At 30.7% G+C, this 20,998-nt stretch overlaps 1 protein-coding gene across 2 annotated transcripts in view; it reads right to left on the reverse strand.

Moving 5' to 3' along the window:
• LOC145268211 (uncharacterized) overlaps positions 1 to 20,998 on the reverse strand; it is a 227,321-nt gene that overhangs the window by 31,091 nt on the left and 175,232 nt on the right. The gene's annotated exons all lie outside the window — the stretch shown is intronic.

Genomic DNA, 20,998 nt, shown 5'->3' on the forward strand with positions numbered 1-20,998 from the left:
TCCTTCTTCATACAATAGATAATGTAAAATGAAGTATTTTAAATTAAAAATTTCAGCATTTTTTTAAAATAATATTTTTCTAGAGAAAATACATGTCACTCTTCATCACTATTAATTAATGTTGATATTATTGATATGTGAGAGTGCATGTGCTAATAATGATAATAATAATACTTATTAAATCCAATGATTGTTGACAACGAAAAATCAGTGGTAATCGGCTGTTGCAATAATGCAAAGGTTATCAGAAGAGACAGAGAATAGTGGCAATCTGGGTTGACTTGTTGTAACCCAAACACCAGTTACTATCAGTGAGTACTCTTTAATGATGACCTGTGTGAGAACTCCTAGTGAGTACAAATAAAATACCAAGAATAATAATAATAAAGACCATTGGTTGTTGCGTCAGAAATCAATAGTATCGGCTGTTGTGATAATGCAAAGTTATTTGAAAAGGTTATCAGAAGAGGTAGAGAGTAGTTGTTGAATACCACTAGTTATTATCAGTATTATTTGATGATTACCCAGTGATAATAATAATAATGATGATGATAATAATAACAAGAACCACACATGTATTTACACTGAATTTGATAGTAAAAAAATAAGTGTGCATTTTTATTTTTATATAGGAGAGAAAGCTCTCCTATATAATTTATAATTTAACCTAGCAAGTTAGTTAAGACATTTGTTTTTAAACGTAAATTCTAAAACTGTAAATTTCACATTTTGAAACATAGTGCCAGTGATAGAAAATGCCAATTTAATATGGTTAATTCTTCTAGAATAAACCATTCTAGCACCATATTTAAATGTATATATTTTTTATGTAAATGTATATATTTTTATTTAAATGTATATATTTTTTAATATTCCTCTCAATAAAAATTAAATCATTCATTTAAAATTAAAAAGAATTAAGTGGAAATATTTCAATTGGCAAATCAATTGGACTCTTGAATTCAGTATGCAGATGTTGTCGTAGTCATCTATTTACTGTGTATTTTTCAAAATTCCAACACACTAGTACACATTAACTTTAACTAATTCTTTTTTAATCAAATTTAATCAATAAAATTTGCATTTTATTGAATATTTTAAACATTTTATTGTAAATAAATTGTTTGTTTATTGAAAAGCTTTTAAAAGTTTATTTTATAATATAATTCAGGAGATTGAAATCTTATATTTTTCAATTATGTTACAACTTTATGGATATAAATCCAGGTTTTGCAAAATATCCAATATTGTTCTTATGATGTTTTAAACAGAAAAGATGAAGTGTAATATCAGCAACAGATACTACACAAATGTTTAGATTCAGGTCAAAGAAAATTGCATGAAAAAAATTGTTTACAGGCCAAAATAATTTTTTTTTTCAAGATTATGACATGATGAACCTTATGGAATTAAAATTTAGTATTATGCACAAAATCTAAAAAAAAAAAAAACGCTTTGTAAATGAGTAAATAAGCTTGTATGATTGATAAATTTACTAGATGGTGACATAATTGAAGGTTATTAGTAGAACGAAGTGTATATTGGCTGAAACAAACTAAACACTTTTAATGATCTATAAAAAATGATTTAAATTAAAATATTTATAAAAATATATGTTACAAAATATAATTGAATGAAAACATATTTTTTTAAATTATTTTTATAATTCACAAAAAGATTTTACTTTGCCCATTCAAGATTTGTATTGCTACTGATGCCAAAAAGTGTTAAAATTTACTTTTCTGCCTATTACTTATGGTGCTCAGTAAAAATGGCAAAAGTTGATAAATAGGTAAAAATGGAACTTAGACAACAGAAAATTAGGACTGTTTGAGAAGTGTTGGCTAAGTTCCCATCCCCTTAGTTTAAAATATAGCTAAGCCCCCTTCCCACAATTTTTTATAAATATTTTTAAATAGACATTTACACTGATAGAGGTGGGGATTATGCTTCTTTTTTTTTTTTTTTTTTTAAATAGGGGCTAATCACAACCAACATAAAAAGTCTGTGATCATGGCTAAATTCAGATTTCCTGCAGGAACTGCCCATAGATTAAAAAAAACTGTATCTCCCTCAATATTTTGTTTAAATTTCTATTTTTCAGTGATTATCAGGACTCTTAAGATGTGATTCTTACATGCTGGACATTTTTTCTTGTTCTTACAGAACACTCAATGAAACAAAGATGTCCAATTAAAAAATATCACACAAATTGATAAAGTAGTTTTTTATTTTACTAAGAAATCCACAGTTTATGACTAATCAAAGCATAATATTTTACTTAGCCATCTTTTATATGAATCTCAACTTTCTGTTAGTGTGTGTGTGCACGCATGTGTGTGTGAGAATCCGTCGCCTCTGTCAAAAGATTTTATGAGGCACACACACATACACACACACAATTTACCCTTTATATATATACTAGTGGGGGTACCCAGTGTTGCCCGGGTGTTTTGAGGTGTGTGTGCTCTTAAATCAAAAAGAAACACAGGATTGGGGAGGGGGGGGTTAGTAATTAGGTAGAATCAAACTCGAAGCCCTGAGGCGAAGTTGGAAAATAAAATGTGAGAAACACATGACACGTTAACCGCTCGGCCAGCAAGAATGAGTTACTGAAGGAAGTTTGAATTTATTTAATTAAGAGAATTGACAGGTGCCCACAGTAAATAACATCAAGTGGAAGTCGTAGAGTTAACATTTTGTGCAAGCGTTACGACGACGACCTAAGCAATAGCTATTCAGCAGTGAACATTTTCTGTGGGACAGTTTTTAATGAGGTCAATAACCCGGTTTGTTTGTTTTTACCTAACTTTGGGGAAAAACAGCTCCTCCATTTATTAGGGGAGTGGCCTGTCTCGAAATGAAAGCAACTGTCTGATATGATGACGGTAAGCCGACATTGACCAAGCGTTACATAGCTTTCTAGAGACCACTGGCTGTGGGCCAGGATTCGAATCGAGTTTCGCTTTTTTTATACCGAAAAACGAAAGCAAACATGCTGTGATTCCAAAATGTCGAATATTTAACGTTTCAAAGTTGGCCAAATTAAATAGACGGGCGACGCCCGTTCATAACTCATAGATATTATGATTTCGACGTGATATAAAAAGTTTTAAAATTGAGCGACAGCCTCGAGAAGCCGCCGAAAAAAATCCTTTTGTGGACATACACAAAAAGCGAACATACATACATACACACATTTTCGCTTTTATATATATAGACTAGCAGGAGGTGCCCAGCATTGCCCAGGTGTTTGTAGGTGTAAAAAAAGAAGTTTTGGTAGGTAGGTAGGCTTGAACCCGAATCCTAGAAGCAAAAGTTAAAAAAAAAAGAGTCTGATAACTTACCACAACACCAAGAAGGCAGAGATGTGAAAATGGTTGAAATTAAACGATTAAAAAGTTAACTGACATGTGCATAAATTTAATGAGGTCAAACATCACACCATAGGGGAATGAAATCCTGCATTTAACTTTGGCTGCAAGGCAGTTTTTTTGGTTTTGTTTTGTTTCCCTAAGATATTGGGGGAAAACCAGCTTCCCATAAAAAAGGAGAGTGTCCAAAGGAATAGTAATTGTATGATGATTTTCACCGCATCGATCAAAGCTGATTTACTTTCTGGAGATCCTCGGCAGGAAAGCCGAGGAAGAAACATTGTTTCAGTTACTAAAAAGCTGAACAAATGTGACAGAACAGAAAAGCGCAAATCTTATAAAAGTCAATCACAATAAATCTAGACACAACGTCCATTCACAAATCATAGGTATTATGATCTAGGAGGTATATAAACAGTTCTAAGAAATAGTACCCCCCCCAAAGCCTTTGCTGGACATACAAAAATGCGCGTGCTGCTTTTGTCTTTTATATATATCTATATATCTATAAAAACAGAGATGTGCCACAGACGATTTCTGATTGGTTAATCCAATAATCACATCTCCTAAAAAAGTATAGTTCTTACGCTCTTAACTTTACCATAAAATATTTTGGTCTTATTTATTGTCCATCTTGGAAGGGTTTAATTTTTGTCTAACTTGCCATTTACAAATTACAAAATACGAAACTTCACAATCCAACCTCCGACTCAACGTCCGCCATTCACAAAACAAGAAAGCAAACGCTGGACAGATTATTAGTACTACTACTACTACTACAAACAATACAGCACGAAAACACGCGCACACACGCACACACACTCACGTCCACTACCGTCCTTGGCTACGTCACGTTGTTATGGCAACACGATAAATACACAGTAAATTTTATTTTCTTCATTTCTACGCAAATATTACGCAAATATAAATCATATAGAATATCTGTATGAATATAATTACACGTAATAGTTAAATAAATATGATCATCGTATAAGAGAACCGAAAAAGAAACTAATAGGGAATTTGTATAAAGATGTATTTTCTTTTTAAATAAATAGAAAAAAGGGGTGTTGATAAGACTATCGATACTTATAGTTTAGTGACGACATTAAAAAATGGAAATATTGAAAAAAAAATTTATTGTACGTAACTGTTATAGACTGAAGTTCTCCGAAAAAAAAATTTCACTTCATTTGATCAAGTAGTTTTTTTTTTTGTTACAGCGAAAAACAATGATTTATCACGGCTACGTCAACGTGGCCATTTTGGAAATATACCGAGCAGAATACCTCCATTTTAGGCCAAATTTCGCAATCTAGCCTTTTTTTCTCGCCATATTGAGATGCGCACAACACATCTGCAATTTTTTTACGTTTTTTTTCTTTTTTTTTTAAATCTGCAATTTTTTTGCGTTTTTTTTTTTTTAAATAAGAATACTATTGAATATGCAAAGAAATTGAAGAATGCAAAGAATTGTAGAATTTTTATACGAGATTATTTTCGAAACATGCTCAGTTGGACACGCATGGATAACTTCGAAACTTCGTTTATTTACTTCTGTTACAAATTAGAAAAAAAAAAAAACACCCCAAAAATGGCATCTGTCTTCGCAAAAAAAAAAAATCTCATTCTGGTAGGGGGAAAAAGGGCTAGATTGGCCTAAAATGGAGGTATTCTGCTATGTACGGCAGTTACCTGCCCTTGGGGAATTTCTGGGCCTACAATAACATTTCCAAAATGGCCACGTTGACGTAGCCGTGATAAATCATTGTTTTTCGCTGTTAAAAAAAAACTACTTGATCAAATGAAGTGAAATTTTTTTTCGGAGAACTTCAGTCTATAACAGTTACGTACAATAAAATTTTTTTTTCAATATTTCCATTTTTTAATGTCGTCACTAAACTGTATAAGTACCAGACTATCAATATACACAAAAAAATATAGATTTATTTTTGGGTAAAGTTCCCCCGGGTTTTCCTTTCACTTCAGTAAATAATGGTCTTTCGTTATTTATATGGCATACTATTATCCTTAAATATATGATGTTTATGTTTATATATATGTATAAGTGATAGTGTCTGTGTGTGTCTGTGCGTCTGTGTGCATTTCCCTACGCTAAAACTGTCAATTTTAAGCCTACAGATTCGAAATTTGATATACAGGGTACTGAGATTTGGGAAAATCGATGTGATAGGTTTTCGACATAAATTTGGCGATTAAGTGGTCAATATTCAACAATTAGACCTTTGAGAACTCTACCAAACTCCTCCTACAATTTAAGGTCTGAACACGTGATATTTTATATATATAGATTTCTTGGACATGGATCTAACTTATTAACTTTACTTGATCCCTAAACAATAAATGTTAAGAGGTCATAATAGGAGTCAAAGTTTAAAAAAATTGACCGTTTTTTTTTTTCCTCAGCATACACTTCAAAACACCTGGGCAAAGCCGGGCACCGATTGCTAGTAGATATATAAATGTCTTTTATATATATAGATATATAAATGTCTTTTATATATATAGATATATAAATGTCTTTTATATATATAGATATATAAATGGACCAATTTTCCTACGTAACAAAAGTGGCCGAATCTTCTGTGGACAAATCTTTCAGGCACTGTAAACAAGAAAATAATCCAAAAAAGCAACGTCTACAGAATTTTAACTTTTTTTTTTTAACACTAACTCTAAACTAACCATAACCTAAGTTTAGGTTTAGGTTCAAATTCTTTAGGAGCATTGAAAAAATAATTATAATAAATATAATATATAAAGAAAAAAGGCCTGAATAAAAATTTACTGCTGCCATATTTATCTAATCTTATCTTGTTTTTTAGTCTTGACAATAGAAACTTAATTCAATGATTTAAGCGCTGGCGGGCACTGCTTTTAATTTTCTTGCAACAAAAAAAAGAGATTGTTATTCTTAACAATTCAGTTAAAATCAAATTTAAAACTAGAAACAGTCCATTTGATAGCAACTTCCGGTCTTGTTTATCAAAAAAACTAAAACCTATGAGAAGTCTGATGTATTACGGATGCAACAGATTTGTTTTACGATAGATAGAGGTACAAAAATTTGGTAAAAAAAACCCCGGATATTGTGGTAGGAAAGCAGGTCTATACTGCAGAAGGAGATACTCCCCCTTTTTATAGAGAAATGAACAGATATTCAATAGACGGACAACACCTATGCAATTAACACTCATGCGCTAAGACAACAGGAAGCGAAGCAAACAAATGATCCACTCTTTCCCATTATCACATAGATTGCCCCATGCCAAACATTGTCCCAAGGACAAGGAGAGGGGAACGAAACAAATTAGTTAAATCAATTTTGGCGGGCATGGAAAAGCCATGAGGTGACAATTTTCAGAATAATCAGTTGAAAATTGTGGGCATGCTGTATGGACATGAATAGGCAAAGATCTTATATACAACCCCGCAAGCGAACCATGGTGGCATATTATAAGCCACAGTGCACCCAAGTTCATTCAATGGAATGTCGGCATTGGAAAAGGGTAACATTTTTCCAACATCACTGAAAAGGGCAGATTATAATCCATTCAAGGGGATTGATACAAGTATACATATATCTATGGAATGAGTGGAGCAGCCCGTGGACTTTTAACAGAGCAAAGAAAAAGGCAGACCCCCCCCCCCCCCGAATAACCTGCTCAGTGACCTGCAATATGGTTTCTGTTCTGTGAGCTGATGTGCTAACTGTTATATCATACAGGCTTAGTGAATCTCTTGATAGGGGCTTAATTTTTAGAGCAATAGCTCTTGACATATCACAGGTTTTTGATAGAGTTTGGTATAAAGGTTTACTTCACATGACTGCCAGCTATGGAATAGCTGGAAATGTTATCTCAATTATTAAATCCTTTCTTTCTTATAAGAGTAGTCGTTGATGGACAAAAATCAGAAACATAGTGTTAAAGCTGGCGTCCCTCAAGGTTTCATCCTGGGCCCAAGTCTCTTTTGATCTTCATTAATGATCTCCCAAATCACATTCTTAAATCGAGATCATTCATAGACATTTATGCAGATGACACCACAATCTAGAGCAACACTTTAAAGGCCAGCTATAACCAAAATCTTTCTGATTTTCTCTTCTGATCTTGAGAATGTGGTCCAATGGGGAAAAAGGTGGTTGGTTAATTTTAATGGATCGAAACCAAACATCTCTCCTTTCATCATAATCGCTTTAACCCCCATCGTGCCTCACCTGAAATGAATGGCTCTCATCTTGAGGAAGCTCTATCTCTTGACTAGCCTTCACTCTTGATCTGAAATGGCACATACATCAAATCTGCTGCCAAGGAAAAATGCTTGGATCATTCTACTGCTCCAGTAAGTAACTCACTGCCGATGCAATCCTCTATCTGTATAAGAGCCAGGTACATCCTAAAATGGAGTATACTACCACTATACATTCATTAACCCTTATCCTAAAGTGGCCTTCAGAACTTGACACATGGTGACTCCCAAGTTTTAAAAAAAAGGTGAAGCTTTAGCTGAATATTTTTTTAATTTTAATTTGACAAACTTCTCATGTTTTCCCTTTATATTGTATTCAAAATTTTAATAAACTCATTGTAAGATATTCATCTAGATACTTTTCCTTTTGTCATTTTTTTATCCACTTTTGTTATTTTTACCTAAATCCATTATCGTTTTCAGTAAGAGATAGGTGCTCACACCTCCATGTTTTTAAATTATTATTTTTGAATAAATATTTTATCACTTAGTAAAAATTATTATAGTACGATAAATCATTTAATTACTTGGTAAAAATTGTTATGACACTATAAATAATAGTTGATATGTTAATTTCTATTTATAAAATTATTGAGGTAAAAAGCTTGCAAAACTTTCAATCTTTTGATGCTTAGCAAATCTTCATGTCAAAAATGTATTCAACATTTCTAATATTTCAAAAATACTTTTTTAAGCAATTACGTGTAAATGCACAGAAAGAAAAAATACTTCAGAATTTAGAGTGGAGGATTAGTTGCACATATAAACCTAACCTAAAATGATCCCTCATTTCTGAAGCATTCTTTTTCGGGCAGTTAACTAAAGTATTTTTACCATTAACCTTAACAACAAAATCATAAAACCACACAATCTCTTTTAAAGGTAGAATGTACCGCCCCCCCCCACTTCCTAATAAATAATGCATAGAATTTATCTTCCATCACAAAAAAGAAAATTGAAAACACATTTTATTACCGTTCTTGAAGGAGATATTGTCTTTAAAAGAGAATACACATCCCATAATATTTAAAAAAATTCTTTTTAACTCTTGCTTAAAAAAAATAAACTTGATCACGGAGGCAAGATACGAAAAACGAAACCAAATATTTATTTTAAAAATACTCTAGTTTTAACACTTTTTGTGTCATTATGAAACAAAAATAAAGAAACAAAACATGTATTATCAAAGAAAGCAATTATTTTATTTAGAAGAATTAATTTAGTTTAAATAATTCTTGTGTTATTACAAAACAACAAAAAAGAAAACACGGTCTTATGTAATTTTGGTACCGCGCTGAAATAATAACGTTATTATTTCGAAAGCCATTCTTAACATCAGGAGGGGAGGGTATCGTTTAAAAGTCATTTCAGGGGTACTTGTGCAGTACTTAAAAATATACAAATTTATTTTCTTTTGGAGGTGGGGGAGGCTCGTTTTAAAACTATATCTACCTCAGTATTCTCTTAAATTTTCGGACATTTTTTTTGTTAAAAATTATTTACCAAGTAATGTTGAGTGCGACATTATTTGTATTTCTTTTTAACTAAATAAACTCTTTAAAATAAGTTTAAACACCAAAAACTTACAAAGCTAGTTAGAAAACGAAAACTTAGAAAAATCAATTTAATTTTTTAAAAACAATAAACATGTAAAAATATTCTTAAAAATATTATGGGATGTGCAATATTACCTAAAAATATACAAATTTATTTTCTTTGAGGGGGGGTCGTTTTAAAACTGATTTTAGGAAAACTCGTCCCGGGAAAACTCGTCTCGGGAAAACTCGTCTCGGGAAAACTCGTCCCCTTTCGCTAGGTAGGAAAACTGGTCCCGTATTGAATAAATATCGATTGAAAACACATTTTATGATCGTTCTTGAAGGAGATATTGCTTTTTAAAATAGACTATAGCCCCCCCCCCATAATATTTTTAAAAAATATTTTTATTTGTTTAATGTTTTTTTTTTGTTTTTTTTTCTACCTAACTGGCTAAGTTCTTAGTGGTTTCACTTATTTTAAAGCGTTTATTATGTTCATACAAAGTTAATTTAAAACTTTTTGGTTCTTATTTTAACGATGTTTTTTGGAGTCATAAAAACAATAATAAAAAAACAAAACAAAAAAATTAAAAACTGGGAGCGTTACTTTTTTGTTTTGGTTTTTTAATTATGATAGTTTTTTGTTTTATGTTTTCATTTTCTCTCATACCAAATGCAATGCACTCATGCGTTATTTAAAATTATAATTCTATCAATTATCAACATTTATTGTCGTCCTGTCAAATTTTGCAAAAATTAACTAATAAATCAAAAGCGAAATATTTTTTTGGCGCGAGAGATGCCACCCATTTAAAACTATATCTACCTTAATATTTTCTTTAATTTTCTATTTTTGAACAATTATACTACTAAAACGTGATATGTCCGATATTTTTTGTTCATAAGTAACACCCGACATAACTTTTTTTTTTTTTTTTTTTAACTAAATAAACTCTTTAAAATAAGTTGAAAGACCCCAAACTTTCAAAGCTAGGTAGAAAACGAAATCTTAGTAAAATTAATTTAATTTTTTAAAACAACAGTAAACAAGTAAAAATATTTTTTAAAAATATTATGAGATGTGTATTTTCTTTTAAAGACAATATCTTCTTGAAGAACGGTCATAAAATGTGTTTTCAATCGATATTTATTCAATAAGGGGAGGAGTTTTTAGCGGTGCCCGGAAAACTCGTCTCGAGAAAACTCGTCTCGGGAAAACTCGTCTCCGGAAAACTCGTCCCTTTTGCTAGGTAGGAAAACTGGTCCCTTATTGAATAAATATCGATTGAAAACACATTTTATGATCGTTCTTGAAGGAGATATTGTTTTTTAAAATAGACTATAGCCCCCCCCCCAATATTTTTAAAAATATGTTTACTTGTTTAATGTTTTTTTTTTTTTTTTTTTAAATAAAATCGATTTTCTAAGTGTCCGTTTTCTACCTAACTGGCTAAGTTCTTAGTGGTTTCACTTATTTTAAAGCGTTTATTATGTTCATACAAAGTTAATTACAAATTTTTTTTTGTTCTTATTTTAACGATGTTTTTTGGAGTCATAAAAACAATAATAAAAAACAAAACCAAAAATTAAAAAACAGGGAGCGATTCGATTCTTAGTTACTTTTTTGTTTTGGTTTTTTAATTATGATAGTTTTTTTTTGTTGTTATGTTTTTGTTTTCTCTCATACCAAATGCACTCATGCGTTATTTAAAATTATAATTTTATCAATTATCAACATTTATTGTCGTCCTGTCAAATTTTGCAAAAATTAACTAATAAATTAAAAGCAAAATATTTTTTGGACGCGAGAGATGCCATGTGCTAACAATCTCTCGTTAACTCATTTTTAATTTTTTAAATTTTTACTTCAAAATTCTAAAATCAATCATTAAGAGAAAATGTAATCACTAAATAAATTTATTAATCAATTTTATTGAAAACTCCGCTATTGATTATCAAGAATCTTTTTAATTTCATTTTTGTTGGTCGTTTTTCGGAAGGAGATATAGTTTTTACCCCCCCCCCCTCGCTAAATTATCTAAATTATATTTTAAAAAATATTAAAATTTATTATTTTCTTCTTAAAACCAAATCTCCCTCAGTAATGTCTTTAATTTTATATTTTTTAGCGATTATCAAGACCCCTAAGATATGATATACCGGACATTATTTCTCGTTCTCACGTAACACTCGACATGTTTTTTGTTTGTTCTCTGTGTTTTTTTTTCTTTACCGAATAAACGATTCCAAATAAATTAAACAACAGACACCATAGTCGGCGAGGAAGAAAAATCGATTTTACCCTTTTATAAACAACAGTAAATAAGTAAATTCTTTTTATATTAATATAAAAAGAAATATGCAGTCTCGTTTATGAACATAATAAACGCTTTAAAATAAGTGAAACCACTAAGAACTTAGCCAGTTAGGTAGAAAATGGACACTTAGAAAATCGATTTTATTTAAAAAAAAAAACAACATTAAACAAGTAAAAATATTTTTTAAAAATATTATGGGGGGGGGCTATAATCTATTAAAAAAAACAATATCTCCTTCAAGAACGATCATAAAATATTTTTCAAATGATATTTATTCAATAAGAGACCAGTTTTCCTACCTAGCGAAAGGGGACCAGTTTTTCAGGGTCGAGTTTTCCTAAATTCGTTTTTAGCAAAAGGGGACGAGTTTTCCGGGGACGAGTTTTCCGGATACAACTTTTTTGGAGACTAGTTTTCCTAAATTTGTGTAATATTTTCGATTTTTCAAAGATTCGGGGGGAAGGGGGCTCCTAAAGTTTTAAAAATAGGGACTATGAACTCACCTTGACTATTATAGCCCTGTCATATCCACGTCACAGACACCTTTTATATCTTTTATTTAATTTTTTAAAGTTTTTTTTCATTTACCACTTGAACTTATTTAAAGTTAGTAGTAGGGCATATGTTTTTTTTCTTTTACTTTTTAACAATGGCTAACATTTAAAACAAACAAAATTCGTTAGATATTCTTAAAATGTTGTCTGGTCCAAAAGTTGTAATCCTTTTACGTCAAATTTACATGCAATTTTCAAATTAAATTCAATTTTTATGGTTTTTTTTTGTTTGTTTATTAAATGAAAGTACAGAATAGGTAAAAAGTCCCCTCTTCATGTTAAGAATGGGTTAATGATAAATAGAAATGTAACAAAATTTAAAATATACTATATATATAAAGTAGTAGTGTTTGTCTGTGTGTACAACTCTCCTACATCCCAAACCGAATTTACGAAAACTCGTCCCCGGAAAACTTGTCCCGGAAAACTCGTACCCGGAAAATTCAACCCCAAAAACTCGTCCCCTTTTGCTAGGTAGGAAAACTGGTCCCTTATTGAATAAATATCGATTAAAAACACATTTTATGACCGTTGTGAAGAAGATATTGTCTTTAAAAGAGAATACACATCCCATAATATTTTTAAAAAATATTTTTACTTTTTTACTGTTGTTTTAAAAAATTAAATTTATTTTTCTAAGTTAGTTTTCTACCTCGCTTTGAAAGTTTTTGGTCTTTCAACTTATTTTAAAGAGTTTATTTAGTTAAAAAAAAAGTAATGTCGAGTGTTCCTTATGAACAAAACCGAGTTTTCCGGGGACGAGTTTTCCTAAATTCGAATACAGTAAACAGGCTGAAATGTTTGAGAAAAAGATAAAGATTAACCCACCAAAATTTAAACCATCTAGGATGCAGTTCCACAAGTAACCATCACTACTGTTCGTGGTTATGTGGGAACATGCCAACCAGATGCTAACGTCTCCAGTATAAGAGACAAAATAAAAAATCGTCGTTTGCACATGGCTCCACGCATCGCTTCCGTTTGGAAAAAGAAAAATAAGAAACCATAAAAGAATTATGAACCAATGGCAGAGCTCCCCGCCGAAAATAAAGGCCTAAATTATCACAGCCGCTGGGAGCCGGTTTACGACTATAAAAGGAAGGGACCAGAAAGAAAAGAGGGGAGATTCGCTTAGCTGCGTCAGTGAACGCACGGACAGTCTTCCACCCGACCTAAAGAAATGAAGAAGAAAAAGAAAAGAAAAAGAGAGACTCGCCTAGCTGCGTCAGTGAACGCACGGACAGTCTTCCACCCGACCTAAAGAAATGAAGAAGAAAAAGAAAAGAAAAAGAGATTCGCCTAGCTGCGTCAGTGAACGCACAGACATTCTTCCACCCGACCTAAAGAGATGAAGAAGAAGAAGAAGAAGAAATAAGGCACCCGTGAACTGAAGCCAACTCCGCTCTCACGTTATGAGCCGAGACGCCTTCAATTCTAACAATGCCTATCTTACACAAACCAAAGAAGAAAAAGAAGAAAAACACAGGAGGCAAAAACGCCACGCCGCTAGGTTGATAAATGTAGTCGTCGCTCTCCAGTTAAAAGCTTGGCACATATCACCGAAGTAGCACGACTGGCCGCCACTTACCACCCCCGTCGTCTGAAAAGATAAGTACGCTTTGTTTAATTATACTACCCCCACAAAAGTTAATTCCTTATCAATGCATACACACGCTGGACTACTATTCTCAATTTTCCTACAACAATTATTTCTCTTCCCACGCGCGAACAAACAATAGTGACCCGAACTTGAGATGAAAACACATTTCCTTTCTTGCTACAACACCAGTCCTGCAACGAACATTGGTTATATACGCGCGGATATGTCCTAACTAAAACATTCATTTCTTTCAACAGCAAATAAACCATGTTTATCTTATCCATTAACTGAGTCTGGGTCTCCTTCAATTCCACATTCGTTTCATTATTCTCTTGTAACGGGATTGGGGTATTTATATATCCTAGTCCCCTACAGTTATCACATATGCCTGCCGGACTCCCATCTATTTAGACATAAGACAGCAGTGCTAAGAATGCCATTTTTATTGTTACTATTTTTACTGTGCACCACCATTTTTACCCTATCATTTTTGTATAATAAATTGATTGTAACTCCAAAACGTTCATCACGTCATAATCTTTAGAAAATATTATTATCACGCATAAACAACTTTTAATATGCCTTTTGAAATCTGTTTCCGACCATGAATTTAAATGATTATTCATTTTAACATGAATTCTATCTTGTAAAATAAAATATAAAATAATAAAATAGCTCCCCCCAAAACAAAATGTAAAATCGGCAAATATTTTATGATATAAAAGTCTGCTTTTCTATCATTTTTAAAATGTTCAGAAGAGACTAAAAAAACACAACCCCTGATTATAATGAATTTAGGAAAACTCGTCCCGGGAAAACTCGTCTCCAGAAAACTCGACCCCGGAAAACTGGTCCCCTTTCGCTAGTTAGAAAAACTGGTCCTTATTGAATCAATATCGATTGAAAACACATTTTATGATCGTTCTTGAAGGAGATATTGTTTTTTAAAATAGACTATAGCTCCCCCCATAATATTTTAAAAAAATATTTTTTCTTGTTTAATGTTTTGTTTTTTTTTAAAATAAAATCGATTTTCTAAGTGTCCGTTTTCTATCTAACTCGCTAAGTTCTTAGTGGTTTCACTTATTTTAAAGCGTTTATTATGTTCATAAACAAGACCACATATTATTTTTTAATATTAATATAAAAAAGAATTTACTTATTTACTGTTGTTTAATTTATTTGGAATCGTTTATTTGGTAAAGAAAAAAAAACACAGAAAACAAACAAAAGTGTTACGTGAGAACGAGAAATAATGTCCGGTATATCACATCTTAGGGGTCTTGATAATCGCTAAAAAATATAAAATTAAAGAAATTACTGAGGGAGATTTGGTTTTAAGAAGAAAATAATAAATTTTAATATTTTTTAAAATATAATTTAGAGAGGGGGGGGGGTAAAAACTATATCTCCTTCCGAAAAACAACCAACAAAAATGAAATTAAAAAGATTCTTGATAATCGATAGCGGAGTTTTCAATAAAATTGATTAATAAATTTATTTAGTGATTACATTTTCTCTTAATGATTGATTTTAGAATTTTGAAGTAAAAATTTAAAAAATTAAAAATGAGTTAACGAGAGATTGTTAGCACATGGCATCTCTCGCGTCCAAAAAATATTTTGCTTTTAATTTATTAGTTAATTTTTGCAAAATTTGACAGGACGACAATAAATGTTGATAATTGATAAAATTATAATTTTAAATAACGCATGAGTGCATTTGGTATGAGAGAAAACAAAAACATAACAACAAAAAAAACTATCATAATTAAAAAACCAAAACAAAAAAGTAACTAAGAATCGAATCGCTCCCTGTTTTTTAATTTTTTGGTTTTGTTTTTTATTATTGTTTTTATGACTCCAAAAAACATCGTTAAAATAAGAACAAAAAAAAATTTGTAATTAACTTTGTATGAACATAATAAACGCTTTAAAATAAGTGAAACCAGTTAGGTAGAAAACGGACACTTAGAAAATCGATTTTATTTAAAAAAAATAAAAAAACATTAATTTATTTAATTTATTAATTAATTAACTAATTTATTTTTAAAAAAAAAAAACAACATTAATTGATTTTATTTAAAAAAAAAAAAAAACATTAAACAATTAAAAATATTTTTAGAAAATATGGGGGGGGGGGGCTATAGTCTATTTTAAAAAAACAATATCTCCTTCAAGAACGATCATAAAATGTGTTTTCAGTCAATATTTATTCAATAAGGGACCAGTTTTCCTACCTAGCAAAAGGGGACGAGTTTTCCGGAGAGAGTTTTCCCGGGACGAGTTTTCCGGGCACCGATTATGATTGATAGCAAGTAGTGGCAGGCATAAAAACATGTGATCCAATGTAATAATAATCTCTCATTTCTGTTTTAAATGTCTATATAATGTTCATTTTTAGTTTGACAAACTTATTATATTTATATATTATATCAACGATTTTTTATAAACTTATGAGATTTTCATCAATATAATCTCCTGTGTTATTTTTTCCTATTTACCTAAAATCATATTTGACATATTTTTGGTTGCAACATAATATAATTTAAATAGGTCACCATAACCCATTTCCCTATAATCTATGTTTAATTTCAGATTTTTACAAACTTATTAAAATTAATTAAGTAATAATAATTAATTAATAAATTAATTAACTAATGAGTACTATAATTAATAATATTCAAACCCTACAGCTTTTTTAATTCATAACACTATCAGAAGTTGTAATAAATCAAAACTGGAGAGCATTCAAAAAAGTTTAAAAAAAAAAAAAAATGTAGGTAAAAATAACATGGTAAAATGGCACTAGAGAAAAATATAGATGAAAATTTTATACCGCGTTTATGAAAATCTTGGAATTTAGGTAAATTACATAATATACAAATAGTTCATGGGCAATTTCAGGTAAAAATGGCTGCAAGCAAAAATGGATGAGGAGGAAAAAATATAGATAAAAATCTGATGAGCTTATTAAAACGTTGGATACAATACAAAAAATGAAAAGATTAAAAAAAGTTTATAAAATTAAAAAGTATATTTATATTTGAAAATAATTGAATCGCACCCCACAAAATGAGATTCGACATTTTTTAGGCAATTACGTGTGTAAAAAAAATATTTAAAAATTTTAAGAGGGAGATTTAATTTTTCAATGCAAATCGGTTACATCACTTGATGTAAGGAGCTAATAAGAACTAAAAATAAATATTGCAAAAATAGGAGATTTCTATTAGTCTCATCTGAAAAAAATCCAAAGCTATAGGTAAGAGGAAAACAGTCAGCAGAAGGGAGTTTCACAAAGCTTCTTGGAAAGATGTTACTGTAATAGGAAGTTGTATTACAATGAGATATTAAAACAGTGGATCGACAGAGATCACGAGCTGAACAAAGGAAAAGATAAGATAATTCGGAAGAACACATGCCACAATAGTATTTTTAAAAAAGACTGATCCTTAGGAGACAAAATAACCTGAAGACCATTAAAAAAGGGAGAAATAGCAAACTTGCTACTATTAACTGTTGTCGATTATTACAAAAATCATGAACTGCCTGCCTTTGGAACACTGTTCCGCTGGTATGCTTCCCAGCTAAATACAACGGTGCCCGGAAAACTTGTCCCGGAAAAACACTTAGAAAATCGATTTCATTTTAAAAAAAAAACATTAAACAAGTAAAAATAATAATTTTTTTAATTTTTACTTCAAAATTCTAAAATCAATCATTCAGAGAAAAAGTAATCACTAAATAAATTTATTAATCAATTTTATTGAAAACTCCGCTATCGTTTATCAAGAATCTTTTTAATTTCATTTTTTGTTGGTTGTTTTTCCGAGGGAGATATAACCCCCCCCCTCTCTAAATTATATTTCAAAAAATATTAAAATTTTGGTTTGTATTACTGTACACATAGATTCGAAAAATAATAAACTAGACAAAATACTGTTAGAAATTCGCTCAATATATATTACCGTGACATAGGTTGACATATATTCGGTGTTTTTTTTAATAGTATTTTGTCTAGTTTATTATTTATAACACCTATTCCCGAACTTACTGTGTTTAAGAGAGAGTCGGCCGCTATTTTGAATTGTCCAATACATCGGTAAACACTGTATGTTTTTCGAGCTGAATAAACATGTTGCATTGAATAACAACACGAAAAATATATCCAGTTTGGTAGCAAAGTAACTTATCTTGCCTTTGATAACATTTATTTGTTATATATTTGTTTTTTGACAATTTTTTCGAATCTATGTGTACAGTAATACAAACCCAAATCGATTTTACCCTTTTATAACAACAGTAAATAAGTAAATTCTTTTTATATTAATATAAAAAAATATGCGGTCTCGTTTATGAACATAATAAACGCTTTAAAATAAGTGAAACCACTAAGAACTTAGCCAGTTAGGTAGAAAACGGACACTTAGAAAATCGATTTTATTTAAAAAAAAAAAAAAAAAAAAAACATCAAACAAGTAAAAAAATTTTTTTTTTTAATATTATGGGGGGGGGCTATAGTCTATTTTAAAAAAACAATTTCTCCTTCAAGAACGATCATAAAATGTGTTTTCAATCGATATTTATTCAATAAGGGACCAGTTTTCCTACCTAGCGAAAGGGGACAAGTTTTCCGGGGTCGAGTTTTCCAGAGACGAGTTTTCCCGGGACGAGTTTTCCTAAATTCAAATACAACATGGCAACCTTCAAATCAAATGTAAACAAGTTCCTGTTAAGTCGTCCTCACAAATAATCGAATTCCACCCAATTTCCATCATTAATGATTACTTCACTACCACCTTACATTCATTAACTCTTATCCTTGAGTGGCCTTCAGGCTTTGATAAGTGGTGACCTTTTGGAGATTGGATCGAGTCAGAAATCCTTTGAGAATAGCTAAATTTAGCCTCAGACTGTCTAGAGCCTCAGAATCATCCAATGATTCTGATTAAAGTTATAGTAATGATTGACAATGGAGGAAGTAGTAATACACACGGACAAAAAAACGCTTTGGATAATCACAGATTTCAAGGTAGTTCTACTAAAATAGCCATATTTTTTAAACCAAAGCACTTCAAGTCTTCAAATTACTACTGTTTTGTTCGGAAATGAATATACTTTCAAATGAATTAATAAATATGAATGTACATTATATATTTTAAGAGTTTTAAGCAAATAAAGTGATAAAAATGTGAACGTCATAAAATGGCGTTTTCGTTAAGGTTTTGTAATGACCCCCCCTGTTTTCTAAAGGTCCGTACCGTGATTGTATGAAGAATTTCGTCATGAAATTTGGAAACCAATCAGAAGAGGTGTTAATCTTAATACTGTCAAGTGTCCGAAATATTTTTGACCATTTCTTTTTTTGTTGTGTTAAAAATAAGACTTTAATATGACGAGTATCGAACATTTTGAAAAAAAAATTCTTCGGACATCCAGTAGTAAGTAAATCAATCTTTTTACTATCTTTATCAATTAAAAGTATTATTTTATGTTGAGTAGGACCGCGGTAATTGATAATTTAAAAGGACCTACCCGAAAAAAAAATTGTTTCTATTTCTCGAATTTGGTCAAATGAAGTTAGTATTACTAGAAGCAGCAGCAGCAGCAGCAGCTCCAGCCTGTAGAATCAGCGATAGCACAGTATAAACACGCGTTCTTTAATTTTTATTCCAGAACAAATTAAGAAAAACATGAAAATATGAATATAAATGTTCTTATGTTTAATTAGAGCTATTTTGTTATCAGAATAACATTAGTTTAGAACTATTCGGTTTTCAGAATGTATAATAACAACAATCCCAACCAATTCGGCATTATGAATCTGTTGCAATTTCTCACATTTCTCGTCAAATTTAAAAACATGGTTAAAAAAAAAAAAAAAACTTTTGTAGATATATAGCTTGCATGCACTTTTATTCTTTAAATTAGTTTTGAACAGCGAATTAAAACAATGTTTTACTGCGAACAGCCACAAATGTTTTTTTTTCAAAATCAAAATAAGTATCAAAATCTCGTTTATACATAGATTCGAAAAAGTTGTCAAAAAACAAATATATAACAAATAAATGTTATCAAAGGCAAGATAAGTTACTTTTCTACCTAACTGGATAATTTTCTAGTGTTTTTATTTAATGTAACATGTTTATTCAGCTCGAAAAACGTACAGTGTTTACCGATGTATTGGAAAATTAAAAATGGTGCCCGGCCCGACTCTCTTTGACACGGTAAGTTTGAGAAAAGGAGTTAAAAATCAAAAAAAACTATACAAAATACTGTTAAAAACTCACCGAATATATGTCAGCCTATGTCACGGTAACATATATTGAGCGAGTTTCTAGCAGTATTTTGTCTACTTTTTTTATTTTTAACTCTTTTCCCCAAACTTACCATTTCAAGAGAGTCGGGCGCCATTTTAAATTTTCCAAAACATCGGTAAACACTGTTTTCAAGTTGAATAAACATGTTACATTAAATAAAAACACTAAAAAATTATCCAGTTAAATAGAAAAGTAACTTGCTTTTGATAACATCTATTTGTTATATATTTGTTTTTTTGACAACTTTTTCGAATCTATGTGTATAGTAATACAAACCCTCAAAATCTATATCAATATTCTTGAAATTTTAAAAGCAGTTAGAAAACACATCAAACTACAATTAGGAAGCTTTTTATTTCGTTATTTTTTTTTCTACTTATTAAGCGAAAGATATTTTTACAACCTGCTCCAGCGTAGTATAAACGGCCTATGGAATTAACACCTTCAACCTCGAAAATAGATATCAACAAATTTATGGAATTTTCTTTGAAATTTCGCAACGCAGTTTCTTATTAAATTAAAACTAAATATAACATTTGCTGACTTATTTACCTGTCGAATACACACACACACACACACACACACACACACACACACACACACACACATAAATGTAAATCCAAATTATGTGTGGCAAGTCTCCTCCTAAAACACTCTTTAACCCTAACAATAACACTAAGTTCGAGTGGCAAGCCCCCCCCAACAAAATACCTCTGTAAGCCACATACAAGCATCTAAAACAAACAAACAAAAAATAGATCCTTCCTTAAAGAAAAATACACATAAAAATAAATTGGTTAACTGTCCTAAAATGCTAGAATGGCCAGGAAATAGTGAATTATTTTACATTAAATTTTTGTGAAACTAACCGCTCCCCCCTCTAATATTGTTTTTGTTAGCTTTGTCTCTGTTAAGTTTTCAGTATGTTCACACATAATTTTCCTTAGCCCTACAATTAATTCAAAGTCCGAATGGCAACCCTCCCCATATTCTCATTGCATAGAAACCCTCTTAAAACTA

Source organism: Euprymna scolopes, chromosome 43 (genome assembly GCF_053919585.1).
Source record: "Euprymna scolopes isolate OS-2025 chromosome 43, ASM5391958v1, whole genome shotgun sequence".
NCBI lineage: Eukaryota > Metazoa > Mollusca > Cephalopoda > Sepiida > Sepiolidae > Euprymna > Euprymna scolopes.